The sequence below is a fragment of the Cucurbita pepo genome, chromosome 7 (genome assembly GCF_057944985.1).
Source record: "Cucurbita pepo subsp. pepo isolate OVF chromosome 7, ASM5794498v1, whole genome shotgun sequence".
NCBI classification, from domain to species: Eukaryota; Viridiplantae; Streptophyta; class Magnoliopsida; order Cucurbitales; family Cucurbitaceae; genus Cucurbita; species Cucurbita pepo.
In genome coordinates, this window is record NC_141804.1 from 4,789,763 (window position 1) to 4,807,056 (window position 17,294).

The following is a 17,294-nucleotide window of genomic DNA, read 5'->3' on the forward strand; positions in this document are numbered from 1 at the left end:
AGAACTTGATATAAAGCTATCAACTTTTTTAAACAAAGCAAATAAGATTTTTAATAAAAACATAATTATAGATATACAACATTGTAAGACTTTTAACAGTGGATCAATGTAAATTAGAGAAATAATTTGAATTCAAACTTGAAATTGATGTCATGGACTTACCTAAGTTGATGTAACGACTCTAAATTTCCACATACTCAGAGTCGCTACTAACGTCTCATGCTCATCTATAATGCGGAAATATAACTCTTACATGAACATAATTGATAATGTAAACTTCAAAAAAACGTTTAAAACAACTTCTTCCTGGAAAACACAGCCATGGTCTTACGTGTTTAAATATGAAATACTGAAATTTAGAGAAAACAAAAACAAATACAAAATAATTTAAAACAATCAAATGCAAAACAACCTATTCTAACTTTAAGACTAGAAATTTAAATATGAGTCTACCCTATGCACGTGCCACAGTCTCTGCTCGCGATACCGCCGTCCTCCGTACAAGTGCGCCTTGCCTTTACCTGAAAAATGATGTGGCACACGGCCGGAGTATTTCAAAGAAATGCTCAGTAAGTGGCCCCACTATAGGGGCCATGCAAATGCAAACACATGCAATCATGATTTAGGGACTTATCTCTAATCATCTTAGGGGTGACCTTCAGTCTCGGACAAATTGGATGTGTAGTACTTCCCTACACACGACTCACATATGCAAGTGTGAATCCCCAGGGCGCTCGCACACCCCCTGGACCCTCTGGTCAAGCTAATCTGTAGCGATGTCCGGAGGTCAGCGGAACCCTATAGTGTCATGCACCTCATGAATACCCTCATATGTGTGCTTTCGCACCTGTGCGCATTCGCGCTCATCATACGGTGCGCGTCCGCACTCATCATCTCTAGGGGAAGTAGCCCTATGCTTATGAACATACAATATGCATGAGGTCCCTCTAAATCCATCATATGTCTCTTCTGACACAACCCTCTAGTCTCATCTCTTTGTTACTCTAGGTAACACATACTCGTGGATATTTATATTAATATCATTTTTACGCTCTTAGGGTTGTGTCCTATGTCGATCTAACGACATGATGCAATATGGCACTCATCATCATATAGCATGCTCAATATGGAAAACATCATCATATTAAGGTAAACGTCACGCAATCATCATACTCATCATATTGCCACAAAGTGCATCAAACATATCAAGTACGACATTCATCAAAATATATATATATATATACTGAGCACATCATCAAGTATCGTAACTCACACATCATCATAAATCATACATCATCATAACTCATATACCGCATCGTACGACATAGTTCATACATCATCGTAACTCATACAATTTTTTTTAGACTATCCTATAGTAAGACCACTTACTTGGTTGGCCTTAGCTGAAGTATTCCCTAATTAGCTAAACGTAAGCTCCCGTTCTGTGAGCTTCCTACATTGCCGGGATTTGTTTCCTATCACACCGTTCGCCATCTTTCGTTAGTATTTCACAATTAATTTACTATTTATTCAATAAATGTGAAATACAGCTCTAAAACGACCTTAGTAAAAAATTGAATTCCATGTTTTCATTATTTCTAAATTGTATTTGGGTAATAAACTTCATGCTACTTGGATCATTCAATCTAAATATGGTTTCTATAATATGGTTTCTAATAATATTATATTTAATGGGTACAAATCATAACAATTTTCTCATATTTTCCACTTACCTCTATCATTCCGTTTATCTACTCTTTGATGGAATCTGATTTTCTTTTCTTTCCTAAAAATATTAGGAATATCATTTTTTTTAGTCCTTATTGTACGGGCCATTTTCAATCGAATCTGATTTTCATTTCTTTCATTATAAATGTTTATGCAATTAACCGAATCATTTTCAATCTATTTTAATCTTCTTTCCTTTCTTAAAATCTTCTTCTCTCCCATTTTTTCCTTTAAATTCTAATTCTTTTCTAATTCTATTCTCATATTTAATTCTAACTCTGTAGTCTAATTACTTATTTTCTGTTCTCTCTATCGGTTGTTTACAACCATTTCTATGGATGGGTTATTTCTAAATCTTTCTCTCTCTCACCCTTCATTTTTTTTTCTTTTAATTTGGAAATCTCTTTATTCCTCCTTTTTTTCCTTCTTTTCTTTTGTTTGTTTGATCTGTTTTCCAGTCTTCCCTTTTTCTTTGTATTTTTTTCTCCTTCCAAATTTTAATTGACTGATAAAATATCATCATTTCTAACTCAGATCTAAATAATTGACATATTAATATCATTCCATACAAGAAAAAGAAAAGGTAAATCGGACTATTGACCTTCTGAAATGACATCTTTCTTCAATTATCTGTCGATTATCTTCTTTTCTTCTCCGAGAAAATAGTCTTTCTCCACCAGAATCTATCTGCCTTTATTCTTCCCAGAAAGTCTTTTTTTTTTTTTTTCTGTTTTGTTTTTTTTTTCTCCCATTGTTTTTTTTTTCTCCCATAAAATCTATCTGCTTTCTTCTCCGAGAGAATAGCCTTTCTCCACCAGAATCTATCTGCCTTTCTTCTCTCCAAAAAAATCTTTTCTTTCTTTTTCTGTTTTGTTTTGTTTGTAGAATTATTGAGTGACAGATGAGGAGGTATTTTAGGATAGGGTGGAGAGATTAAAGAAGAGGTGGACGTTAATTTTTTTTCCTTGCTTATTATTATTATTATTATTATTATTATTATTATTATTATTATTATTATTATTATTATTATTATTATTATTATTATTCACACATATCGTGACAAACACATGCCCCGTGGTTATGTACGTATCATATATATTGATATGTGTGAATTGTTTGTGGACAGATATGCTTATGATATTTTATGTGGATGTTATAATATGTGAACTATATGATAATTACGATACGATGTGTTTAATGATATGTTTGAGATAAGATACGAGAAGGATGCACTACATTCATGAAACGTTAAAGTTAGGTTACATACTGAAGTGCTATGGATATGAGAGATTGATAAAAGAATACGGTTAGGTTATGGGTAGAAAGGGATAGATTTGTGATAGATTGATAGAACGATAGCGTCAGGATACGTTACTGTGATGATATGACTAAGGTACATTCATGTAACAATATGACTGTGATAGGTATAAGAACGTTAAGGCTATGATAAGTTAGGGAACGATATGACCATGAGGTGTTTACGACATGATATGATTATGGTACGACATGTGCATGACGGATATATATATGTTATCATATGATATGAAAATGATATGAAACATGTTATAGTACGAAATATGTGATAAATTGACATGTTTATGATATAATACATTGTGATGCAATATGTTATGGTATGATATGTATATGATGAACTGTTATATTAAAAGCATAGAACGTTATGTTATGTCTCTTAAATTGTGTGTATACAACATGATATGAATGACATGAAATCATAATAAATGACATAAAATATAACTCCGTTATAATTATGTATGATATGAGAATTGAAGAATGGGAAACGATATGATATGAATGATGAATGATATCTGAAATGATATGAAAGACGATATGATATGTAAAGAATGTTAACGGGGTTGTATTGAATGATAATGAAAACATTTTCATTCATATCATTTATCGTGATTTCATGCCACTTATCGTGATTTCATGTCATTCATATCATGTTGTATACACACAATTTAGGAGACAGAACGTAACGTCTCATGCTTTTAACATAACATTGCATCATATATATATCATACCACATATTGCATCACAATATATCATATCATAAACATGTCAATTTATCACATATCTCGTACCATAACGTATTTCATATCATGTGACAACATATGTATATATATATATATCCGTCATTCACATGTCTTATCATAATCATATCATATCGTAAACACTTCGTGGTCATATCGTTCTCTAACTTATCATAGTCTCAACGTTCTTATACCTATCACAGTCATATCGTTACATGAATGTACCTTAGTCATATCATCACAGGAACATATCCTAACGCTATCGTTCTATCAATCTATCACAAACCTATCCCTTTCTACTCATAATCTAACCGTATTTTTTTTTATCAATCTCTCATATCCATAGCACTTCAGTATGTAACCTAACCTTAATGTTTCATGAATGTATCTTACTCCTATCGTTACATTTCGTTTTGTGCATCATTCTCGCATCCTATCTCAAACATATTATTGAATACATCGTACCGTGATTATTATCATACAATTCACATATCATAACATATACATAACATATCATAAGCATATTGATTCATAAATACACATATCAGTATATATGACACGTGCAGAACCACGGGCACGTGTCAATATCAAATATAACCATGCTGATAGTAAGGTCACTTACCTGATTAACTTAAATTGTCACGAATATATCATTAATGAAAGTTCGATTCTATCAACCTATGTGAGCCCATCACATCAAATTCAAATTTGAATTCTATAAAATTATTTCTTTGATTTACTTTGGTCTATTGTTAAAAGTCTTGAAATTTTATATTTATAATTATGTTTTTATTAAAAATCTTATTTGCTAGGGTTATTATTATATAAAAATGTTATATAGAGTTATCTCAAGTGGGAATTACTGCTATTTACATTTCTCCTTATATTTAGTTTAAGTTTTTAATTCCGGAATCTTTCTTCCTTTTTTTTTCTTTATATGTATTTATCTTTTAATTTTATTCACATGTATTCTAAATTTCTAAATTTTTAGTGAATTCTCTTTCCAAATCTTTCCTTGTTTCCTTTTCTTCTCATTTGGTTAACACTTAATTTTATTCACAAATTTTCTTGCCATTTTATTTTTAATCAATTCATTGGTCTACTCTGACTATTTACTAGAATTCATATAAATGATTGACATTTAGTTTCCAACTCAAAGCTAAATACTTGTGAAAGTGATCCTAACTTTTTTTCAGTGGGCATTTGAAGAGTTGGAAGTTTGTTTTGTGTAGAGATTATAAATACGCACAAATGAGTATATAAAAGACTTTTTTTTTTTTTTTTTTTTTTTTTTTTTTTTTTTTTTTTTATGAATGAAATTAAGCTAAGCTGAGACTTTTACCTTTAGAAATTTGAGCTTCATCTTTGCTATTTCTGAGTTCAATGTAATTTTTGTGGTAGATTGCATCTAAGTCATTCAATAAGTCTTGATGAAGTTCGATTGTGGAGTGAATTAATTTTGTATAAAGTGTTGAGGAATCATAAGATGTTATATTGAAAAATCTAGGGTCGAGACTTAAGATTATTTTTGGCAGAAATTTGTGAACACATATGTAGAGTATATGAGTGAAGTAGTGTGTAATTGTAAGGAGCTATAAAAAAAAAACAATAACATTGTAAGTAAAGAGCTATAAAAAAAAGTAGAAAAAAAGGGATCCCAACCCATTCCTGTTCATCTTTATTAATAATAATTTGAATATATCTTTTGATAAAATTAGGAGAGGCGCCTTCAAAAAGACAAAAAATAATGGAGATAGGGAAAAAAATGGTGTCGTTCCATCGTTCATTTCCCTTCATTCAAGCTTCTCTTCTTTCTTCTCCCCTTCATCTTCATTTAATTGTTGGAGCATCTTCATGGTTTGAGCACCTTAGATGAGCATCTTCATGCTATCCGAACTTCTCTTTTTGAGCATCTCTACGATTTGAGCAACTCCACTCACGATCCATCTATTACTCAAGATTAATCTCTTAAGACATTAAAATTTCTCATTCTTTCTTATTTCTCGCTTTTTTTTTTTTTTTTTTTTTTTTTTTAACCTTTCTCCATTTCGGGAATATTGACTACCATTTTTCGTCTCTCTTTTAATTCTCTCTTTATCGATCTTTTCAAGTAATGGTTCAACTTTATTGTTTTCTCCCTCATTTCATTTTCTTCATAAAAGGTGCAATCAAAATTAATTATAAAAGAAATCTGTATGCTTAGTCAACATCAGTTCAATGTATGGCATCATTAGGTCGAATAACATCTAGTTTTTTTTTATAGTATTGTTATGAGTTTCTCAACCACAATCTATAAAGATTCTTCGTTCCTTGTGATAATAAAAACATGCATGCATAAGGGGAGCTTGGATAACTGAAAAATAGACTCAAGAAACAATGAACTACTTGGAGCAGAAATATCAAGATTTACCATTATTAATTTTTTTTTTTCCATTTCCAGTTTTTTGGCATGTTAGAATGGTTGTGTTTGTCTGATTGAATGCTATATTTTAGTTGTTGATTCACCATTTCGATTTAACCACTTGTTAGCGAGTAATTTCAAGTTTTATTACAACTTTCTTTTACTTTTAACTTGGATTGGAATTAGTTGTTGTACAGCTCTTCTCTCTAAGGGAACAAAATTAATTTTACACCAATCCCTCAATGTACCTGTAACCTTTTTTTTCTTTCAAACTTGTTACTGTACTTTGTATTCCATTCAATTTTGTTTGATCTTATTCCATATCTAGTGCAACCATCTCCCTTCATGTTAAATACAATTTAAACATGAAAGTGGTGATAATAATATTTTCTATTTCGTGTAGTTAATGGATAAGCATTCTTGGAAGGAAATCATTGATTTAATAGAATTTATCTCTTTTTTAAAAGATTGAGTTAAGAACTCTTTAAAAAAACTTTTTAATTTCTTATTTTCAATAATCCAGGAATGATGGTTATTTTTAGTGATTTTTTTATTTGATTTATATACTCTAAAAATTGTTGTCGGGAAGATCAAGTGTGTTACGATGATGGTAAGACAATAAGATGTATGTAGGTTCTACTCGTCATAAGATTATGCTTTTTTTCTTCTATTTTGATCTTATGTTTGCTTAGATTTGATGAGTTATTTCTATCTAGAAGATTTGGATGGATGATTAGATTTTGTGTTTACTAATGGGATTCTATAATTGTGTGTTACATGGTAATAGCTCCGAGTCTCTGTTTTAGTCGGTGACAGATTGTTCCGAAGTTTGGTTAGCTTGCATATGAGTATGGTTTAGAATCTTTACTACTTACCATATCAACCGGCCCTTCTTTTCTGTATTCTCCTATTTCCAAGATTTTCATTTATCCTAATACTTAATTATTTACATGAGAAAGTTTATTAAATCTAAATGATTGTGTGTGGCTCCTTTAAGTGGGAAGAAGATTGTGATATATTCATAGTCGAAATATTTTTATAACTTCATAAAAGATTATTTTCACTTGCATATACTCATTACATAAAAAAAAAATCGATTTAGTTAACTAATTTGAAATATCTTGTATGGTCGTGAAGTATATGTGAAACTCATTTTCATGTATCAATAGAGAGAAAAATAACTTATTAACTATATGGATAATAATGTTTTAAAAATTACATGACACATGAATAAATTATTGTCAGTAATTAACTAAAACTCAATAATATTTTTTATTTCACTCTAATTATTAGGATTAGGATATATATTTTAATCAATACCATGTAATTTTAAATCTTAAATAAATAAAAAAACAAATATCCATCTAAAAAATGTTAAATAATTTTCTTAAAAAGCTTGAATATGGGTACATATATGATACTCCCAGCTTTTAGGTAAATACATAATTAATGGTATAATAATACCTTATTCTTACAAATATAAGTTTTTGTTAACCGATTTTGGGTATCTCAACTGCAACTTTTTTTTATGTTCACAAAGATTTGAACTCGACTACCGGCTAATATAATGTCAACTATTTTCACTTTAGGATTTCCTTTTTGTATAATTACCCTCGCAATTTCAGCTTCAATTCCAACCCATTCTGGCCACGATGATTTTCCTAATTAATCACGATAGTAATTCAAATATTAGAACAAACCTTTTATAAATACTTAGACTATAATAATTAATTTTAGAACTCAATGAACTAAATGAAACAATTTTTAAGGACAAACATCTTGTTTGACTTAAAAATATTGCGATCAGAACCAAATATAATGGCCTAAAAAAATAATAATAATGGAAATAAATAAACAAATAAAAATAATTATAAAAAATATATATACACGTCAAAAAAAATAATTCATAAATAAATAACTAAAAAATGATTACTTAAAAATAAAAATAAAAAATAAAATAAAATAAAATTTACCCACCTCTCTCCACTAACCTCTCGTCCCTCTCCACAATTATCTCTCCTCAACTTATCCTTATGTCAGAAACTAACCGTTACTCCAAAAAAACAGAAAAATGTCAGATTTGAGAGAAAAGTAAAATGACTTTCAACAGATAAAAAAAAAAAAAAAAAAAAAAACAGTCGTCGGTAGGACCAAAAACTCCGGAACGCCGGAGTTTTCGTTCACACACGACCCACAAAGGGCGTCCGACGTCGGGGTCACCACGAAAACCAAACCCAACCTTCAGCCACCTCCAAGACACTTGCAGAGAAGAAAAATAGTGAGAAAACAAAAAAGACAGTGAGAAAATCCGACGAAGCCCCGACAAAGCCAAACCCTATGAAATCGACATTGCAACCTCCGTTTTACGCAACGAAAGTAATCCCAGAGACTTTTACACACACCAGGGGTAGATTTAGACGACTCCTACACGTTGAACACCGTCGGGCAAGGGAGATAGAACGTCAGATTTCTGAACCCTTAGATCCGGGAGTGTTAGGCCTTGACGAACCAAACAAATACAAAAAATGAAATTAGGGGGAGAAGGAGACTCGGAAACAGAGGACAAAGAAGGGAAAAAGGACGTCGGAACAACGTTACCGAGGAGAGAGAGAGGTCGCCAAAAAATTTTGTGTAACTGGGCGAAGAAGATGAAATCCGACTCGAGGACCGGAATCCCGCGACCTGAACCAAGTCCAACCCACTCCAGGCCAAACCTCAGCCGATGACACCCCTCGTGGCCCAATCGCCTCAGCCCAAACCAGAAAGCCCAATTATGGCCTAACCCATCAGCCACGACCCGAGAGCAAAAAACCCAGCCCACCTGCAGACCTTTCATTTCAGTCCAGGCCCGATCCATCACTCGTGGTCAACCCAGACCCGTGACTGCAACCGAAAACTCGCGCGCTCGACTCAATAACCCGCGCCTCGACCCGAGACTGCTGCACATGCGTCGCCCTCTAGTTGTGCCACGTGGCACGTCTGCAGCGCGACACCCCTCGGCTCCGGTGGCTTAATCGGCTCGGCGGCGGCTTCTTGGCTCCGACGGCTTATTCGGCTTGAAAAACCTGTTTCCGACCCGTTTATCACCGTTTCGACCCTCCCGAACTTAGTTTCAACCCCGTTTAAGGTAAAATACATAATTTTAAGGTCGTATTTCACAAATTCAAGTTCGAATTTAATTATGTTTGTGAAATACTAAAGAAGGTGTCGAATGATCGAATAGGAGCCAACCACCAACGGAAGCGTAGGATGTATACGAGGAGCTAGGAGCTTACGTTTATATTTTAGGGAGTACTTCGGCTAAGGCCTACCAAGTAAGGGGCTCACCCGTCGTAGGTTACGCGTTGTTTGTTGTATGTTGGCATGTGCCCGTGGATTCGCACGTGTCATTAAATTGCATGCTAGACTGTTGTGCTTAAGTATGTAATTTTGTGAACGTGAATGTATGCTGTTTAGTATGATTTGATATGTAGTGCTTATGACGTTTATGATGTTCTTAAATGATTATGACATGATTGTATGAAATATTTGAATGTAAATAGCATGAAATGTATGACATGAAATACGGTAAAGTGCTTGAAATATAACCCCGTTAGGAATATATATGATACGTAGACTGAAAATGAAAAATGACATGTTAAGCATGAAAGATGATAGTGGGGTTATATTCATTAATGATAAAAGTAGAAATATTTGGGACCTCATGCATTATGTGTGCTCATGCATTTGGGGGATACCCCTATTCCATCACGAGGGTATGGACGCGTACATCTAATGGTAGGACAATGATCGTTATGTTTTGCATAGCGCTGCCGTGACGGTTACTATTTCTAACGGGTGTCCAGCCTAAGAAGCTCCCAGAGTATGCTCACCCGACAAGGAAAGTTGCCCAGCGGTGTGCGAACTGGCTGGTGAGCCCATACTCGCACTTATGGGCTGTGTGTAGAGTATATGGTACACGTCCAAATTTACCCGTTAGAACAGCATCGTAGGAAGACAGATTGAAAGATAGGTCCCATCATCTCATTGCATGTGATTGTTGCATAACCCCGATAGGGGGTCACTTACCGAGTATTCTAGAAATACTCAAGCCTCGTGCTACTATAATTTTCAGATAAAGGCAAGGCACCCATGTGAGATCGACGGCGGCATCGCACACCCCGAGACCGTTACACATGCTTAGGATAGTTGTTTTCCATTTCATAGTATAGGTTAGTATAGGTTGAATTTTGTTTGCATTCAAAGTATAGGTTAGTTTAGGTTGAATTCCCGTTTGCATATTAGTATAGGTTAGAATAGGTTGAATTGTAATCTCATAATAAACCATAGGGTACTATAAGACAGTGGTTTCAGTGTTGTTCTTTTTCCTTTCTTTCCCTTGTATTCATTTTTCACGAGGTAATAAAAGGCCAGCGTAAGTCGCATTTATGATAAGAGCCCATTTCATGTAAATTCCGCATTTCAAGGTAAGTGAATTTTACTGTAACGACCCTAAATTTCCACATACTCAGAGTCGCTACTAACATCTCATGCTCATCTATAATGCGGAAATATAACTCTTACATGAACATAATTTATAACGTAAACTTCAAAAACACTTTTAAAACAACTTCTTCTCTGGAAAACACAGTCATGGTCTTACGTGTTTAAATATGAATTACTGAAATTTAGAGAAAACAAAAACAAATACAAAATAATTTAAAACAATGAAATGCAAAACAACCTATTCTAACTTAAGACTAGAAATTTAAATATGAATCTACCCTGTGCACGTGCCACAATCTCTGCTCGCGATGCCGCCGTCCTCCGTACAAGTGCGCCTTGCCTTTACCTGAAAAATGATGTAGCACACGGCCTGAGTATTTCAAGGAATACTCAGTAAGTGGCCCCACTATAGGGGCCATGCAAATGCAAACACATGCAATCATGATTTAGGGACCTATCTTTAATCATCTTAGGGGTGGCCTCCAGTCTCAGACAAATTGGATGTGTAGTACTTCCCTACACATGACTCACACGTGCGAGTGTGAATCCCCAGGGCGCTCGCACACCCCCTGGACCCTCTGGTCAAGCTAATCTATAGCGACGTCCGGAGGTCAGCGGAACCCCATAGTGTCATGCGCCTCATGAACACCCTCATCTGTGTGCATTCGCACCTGTGCGCATTCACGCTCATCATACAGTGCGCGTCCGCACTCATCATCTCTAGGGGAAGTAGCCCTATGCTTATGAACATACAATATGCATGAGGTCCCTCTAAATCCATCATAATGTCTCTTCTGACACAACCCTCTAGTTTCATCTCTTTGTTACTCTAGGTAACACATACTCGTGGATATTTATATTAATATCATTTTCACGCTCTTAGGGTTGTGTCCTATGTCGATCTAACGACATGATGCAATATGGCACTCATCACCATATAGCATGCTCAATATGGAAAACATCATCATATTAAGGTAAACGTCACGCAATCATCATGCTCATCATATTGCCACAAAGTGCATCAAACATATCAAGTATGTTAAGGATATTTAGTAATAAATTATAGTTTACCATATATATTATATTTGATATTTTATTATAAGGCAAATATTAGATATTGGCCTTATTACATAGGTATCTTTCCATTTATTGTTAGTTTCATTTATTACTATTTCTATATCCTTGTAATTTATTTGATTATAAATAAGATAACTTTCACACCTAAATGGTGCGGTGGATTAATCAAACATTCACATGGTATCAGAGCCATTTTGGTTTTGCAACCCGGATCCTTTCTTTTCAATGACTTTTGAAATCTTCTACTGTTCTTCTCCACCACCACTGCTGGCTTTGACGCTGCAGGGGCAGTCGTCATGGCTGCCACATGCAGAGCCGATTGATTACTCTTCGGCTCCGCTCTTTTGGCCTCCAAATCACCCTTCGCCTTACTCTGTATATACAACCTCATCTTTTCCAAACATAGCCTCTTTCATTTTCTTCCCAATTTTCCCTTCATCCTTCACAAAAACCCTAATCTTAGGATCTTCATCAGCGTTCTCTTCAAAAATATACAGAATCTCGATAAGCTCATCGACCTTCTGCAGAGATTTAGCTTTGGAATCTGGGCGCCGCACTGGCCTCTTCGCCAACCAAGTTGCCGCCGCCCTTCTTGCCAAAATTGGCTCCTTCGCCCAATGTGGCAACTCTTCCGGCTTCAACATTGTTTTATCCCTTGCTCTAGGTTTCCCCTTCTACTTCTTGGGGTTAGACATATTCTCACCATAGCCAAGGCATCATCGTCGCTAAGCGACAATCCCTCTTCATGGGTTAAGACATATTCTTGCCGAAGCCAAGGCAGCATCGCCGCTGAGCGACGATCCCTCTGCAATTTTCGATGGCCAAGAAAGTGTTTCTTTACGCCTCCTCTGAACCAGGTTGTTGACATCTTCACGAAAAGTGTTTTTCAACCACCTTAAATTTTTCAGATCCAAGTTTTACGTTCGTTCAAATCCAACGCTCAGCTTGCGGTGGGGTGTTAAGGATATTTAGTAATAAATTATAGTTTACCATATATATTATATTTGATATTTTATTATAAGGCAAATATTAGATATTGGCCTTATTACATAGGTATCTTTCCATTTATTGTTATTTCCATTTATTACTATTTCCATATCAACTTATTTGATTATAAATAAGATAACTTTCACACCTAAATGGTGTGGTGGATTAATCAAACATTCACAAAGTACGACATTCATCAAAATATATATATACCGAGCACATCATCAAGTATCGCAACTCACACATCATCATAACTCATACATCATCATAACTCATATACCGCATCGTACGACATAGTTCATACATCATCGTAACTCATACAATTTTTAGCCTATCCTATAGTAAGACCACTTACCTGGTTAGCTTATACGGTTGTCACCAATTTATCCTTAATGAAAGTTCGATTTTTCCCTTTGTATCCAAGCCAACCTATATAGATCCATTGCATCAATTTCATTACAATTGTTCATGTGCTAAACTTCATGCGAGCATTAAAGACTTTACATGGATAAAGTCTTGGAACGTTATAATATACATCTAAATATATATACATATATATATATATATATATATATATATATATATATATATATATATATATATATATATATATATATATATTCTATTTATATTAATATTTCATTTTCTATTTTTTTATTTCGAGTTACTACTTTATTGTCTTTTGATATTCTTCCTGTACTTTGCTTTTTCTTTCAATTTTTGTTCAAAACATATTCTTCACCAATTTTTAATCGATTCTTATTAATCATATTATTGGGTCAATCCGATCGATTCTTACTCCCAACTCTTCCCTTCTATTTTTCTCTTTTTCTGTATTTTTTTTCTTTTGATTTTGTATTCTGGCTTCTCCTCTTTTATTTCTATCGGGCTCTCTTTATTATTTTTTTCTTCTGTATGTCTTCTCTGTACTCTCTCATTTACTTCTGTCCTGCCCTCTTTATTTATTTATTTTTTTCTTTTCTCTATATTTCTTCTTTATTTATTTATTTTTTTTCTTTTCTCTACCTTTCTTCTTGTCTTTCTTTCATTTTGATTTTGTTTGCAGTACTTGACCTCCTATCTTTTTATATATATATATATATATATATATATATATATATATATATATATATATTTTGTCTTTTCCTTTGATTTTGTTAACAATATTCTGACCTCTCTCTCTCGTTTTCTTGCTGTATTCTTCTTTCCAAATCTTTACTCTCTTGTTTTTCCTTTTTTTTTTTCTTCTTATGTTATCATTCAAATTCACAAATGTCACAGATAGATTCTCCTTCCCAGATCTTTCTTTTTTCTTTTATTACTTGTTAATTTTTTTTTTAAACCGAATCTTTTCTTTTATATCGTATTTACTTCTTATCTCCCATTTTTCTCTCTGTTCTGTATTTTTTTTTTATTCTATTACAGATATTAGCCTTATAATTAATTTTCTATAACCTCATAACCAAAATCAAAATAAATGGACAGGTAACAGGGAACAAGAGATCTGATTTTGAATAATTAGACTCGAAAAGGAAAAAGAGATCTGAAATATTGTAACGCCCCTAATTTTCTCCACCCTAATTAGCGACGTTACTTTATACTCATCAAATCAACAGGACAAGAGTTCACACAGAAACAGTCTCAATAACGAAAATGCATTCATCAATTTAAGCAGTTCATACCTAGGAAAAACAATTGCGACAACCTAGCCTAGAAGTAATCAACAGAGACTAAAGAAAACAATTTGCAAGACTAAGAACCCAAGAGAATTCAACAGGCGCTACGACACAACAAACCCTCCTCAAGTTTTCCATGGCCCTTCGCCTCATCCACCGTCACCCGTACATGGGAGCCTTGCCCTTTCCTGAAAAATATTGGTAGCACGTGGCTTGAGTATTATATAAAATACCCAGTAAGTCGCCCCACTGTTGAGGTTAAACATATATTCATACATTCGGATACAAGCAGTCGCACACAGTACATCTACATGTCGCACACGATACACATACATGACGCACACAACACACATACATGTCACACAGAATACCCATACATGTCGCACATCGTTACCATACATGTCGCACACTGCTAGAAGAACGGAACTGAGAGAGATGTTTGTCTTCCATTCCTTCCCATGGCCTTAGGCCCTTGCCTTGTCCGGGCGGGGGTGGATGCATGGTAATTTCCCACACATGGCCCACGTGTGTGATTGTGGGCCCACCAGGCGAGCTCGCAAGCGAACTCCCTGGGTCTGGCTTGGTCGGGTATGTATGACATACAATACCGGACGCCACGGACAAAGGAGGGCCTGCATGATATCGTGGCGAACACAATATCGAATATACGCATCCATACCATCCGTAGCATAACGGGGGAGTGCCCCAAGTACATAACCATAGCGTGCATGAGGTTCTTAAGGTTTACCTCCATGGCATTACACATACGACGCTTCATCCCCTCGCCGCATTACATAGCATAACTGGTTTCACTCACATTAGGCAAGCATAACATAGCATAACCGGGTTCACATTAGGCAAGCATAACATAGCATAACCGGGTCCACCTTAGGCAAGCATAACATAGCATAACCGGGTCCACATTAGGCAAGCATAACATAGCATAACCGGGTCCATATTGAGCAAGCATATCCTAGCATACTAGTCATCTTATTCATGGCATGTGGGGTTCTCATTACAATCATGACATGTCAATCAAGCTCATCACGACAAAACGCGTCACAACATCATATTCATAAACATGGCATACATAGCAATTCACTGCAAGAATCACATACATAAACAAAGCATGCATAGCATTTCATGGCAAGAAACATCTAACCTAGCATACAGCAACAACATATGGTGCATGCAAGGGCCACAGGGCACGCACCAATATACATACATAACTAACGCCAACAGTAAGGTTACTTACCTCCTTGGCCTTGACCGAAGTCGCCCACAACGCTAACTCCAGCGCCTAACTACCTTCTATAAGACAACATGATACAATTAGAGCGCCTTCACAACTATCCCTCGTGTCTAGCTACCAAGTACGTCCCTATCGCAAGCTATTTGTCACACATGGAGTTATACTGACCTCAAATGGTTGAAACGAGGGCGGAAATGGCTTCGGAAGGGTCGAAAACCTAGGAATCGGTATACTATTCGGATGTCGAGCCGCCAAGCCGCACTTAGCCGAGCCGGAGGTTCGCGAAGCCGTCGGTGGAGCAGAAACCGATGGCTGCGACGAACACCGCCGGCGCAGGGTTTCTGGAACGCCTCCGGTTTGGGCCACAAAGGGGACGAGGCCCTGGGGTGGTGTCCGAACGCGGGCTGAGAGGTCTCGCCGAATGCCGGGGGTCGACCCGCGCCTGCGCTGCGTCTTCCTCGTCCAAAAGTTCCGACGGTCCAACTCGCAGGGCTTGGCTATTGTCGTCGGTGGATGCGTCGTCGCTCGTCCGTTCTCCGGTGGCGCGTCGGCTTCCTCCTGCTTCAAACCCCACTAGCGCTCCCTTCTCCCTAAAGGAGGTGGCCACTCCTAGGGTTTATGGGAGCCTGAGTGGATCTCGCCGAAATCTCGTGATTTTCGGCGGGGGCCCCCTTTTTTTTTTTTTTTTTTTCTTCTCTCTCCTCTCTCCTCAGAAGGTGTACCGTTACATCACTCCCCCCTACAAGGGACTTTCATCCTCGAAAGGGTTGGCATCTACAAACAACTCTGGGTACTTCTCCCTCATCTCATCCTCTCGTTCCCAGGTGGCCTCCTCTGCTGACTGGTTCCCCCACCACACCTTGACAAATGCAATTTCCTTGGTGCGCAAGGTCCTTACCTCGCGAGCTAGGACCCCCACTGGTTTCTCCTCGTAGCTTAAGCCTTCGGTCACGTCCAGAGTCGAATAATCTATCACGTGCGTGGGGTTCGCTAAGTACTTGCGAAGGGTCGATACATGGAACACGTTGTGTATGGATGAGAGAGACGGGGGTAGGGCCAATCTATACGCAACGGGTCCGATTCGCTTCAAAATCTCGAAGGGTCCTATGAAGCGCGGACTCAATTTGCCCTTTCGTCCGAACCTTAAAACGCCCTTCATGGGGGCCACCTTCAGGAATACCATGTCCCCCACTTCGAACTCCAGGTTTCTTCGTCTCGAGTCCGCGTAACTCTTCTGTCTACTCTGAGCAGTGCGCATCCTCCCCCTGATCTGCTGCATCGCCTCGTTGGTGACTTGGACCAGCTCCGGACCCATCAATTCCCGTTCCCCTACCTCGCCCCAACATAATGGTGTCCTACACCGCCTCCCATACAATGCCTCGTACGGAGCCATACCGATTGTCGCTTGGTAGCTGTTATTATAAGCGAATTCCATAAGGTGCAATTTCGAGTCCCAACTCCCAGAGAAATCCAGTACACAGGCCCGCAACATGTCCTCTAGAACTTGGTTCAAGCGTTCCGTTTGGCCATCAGTCTGTGGGTGATACGCTGTGCTGAAGTCCAGTCGAGTGCCCAACGCCTTCTGGAGTCCGCGCCAAAATGTCGAAGTAAACCGTGGGTCTCGGTCAGATACGATC

The 17,294-nt window shown here is 36.5% G+C and overlaps 1 long non-coding RNA gene across 1 annotated transcript; it reads right to left on the bottom strand.

The window, feature by feature from the left end:
* Positions 1 to 14,285: 14,285 nt before the first annotated feature.
* LOC111785805 (uncharacterized) lies at positions 14,286 to 16,337 on the bottom strand. Its single transcript, XR_015421752.1, has 3 exons — positions 15,826 to 16,337; positions 15,661 to 15,716; positions 14,286 to 14,593 (listed from the first exon to the last, which is right to left on the bottom strand). It is a non-coding gene; the product is annotated as an uncharacterized LOC111785805 (long non-coding RNA).
* Positions 16,338 to 17,294: the final 957 nt, after the last annotated feature.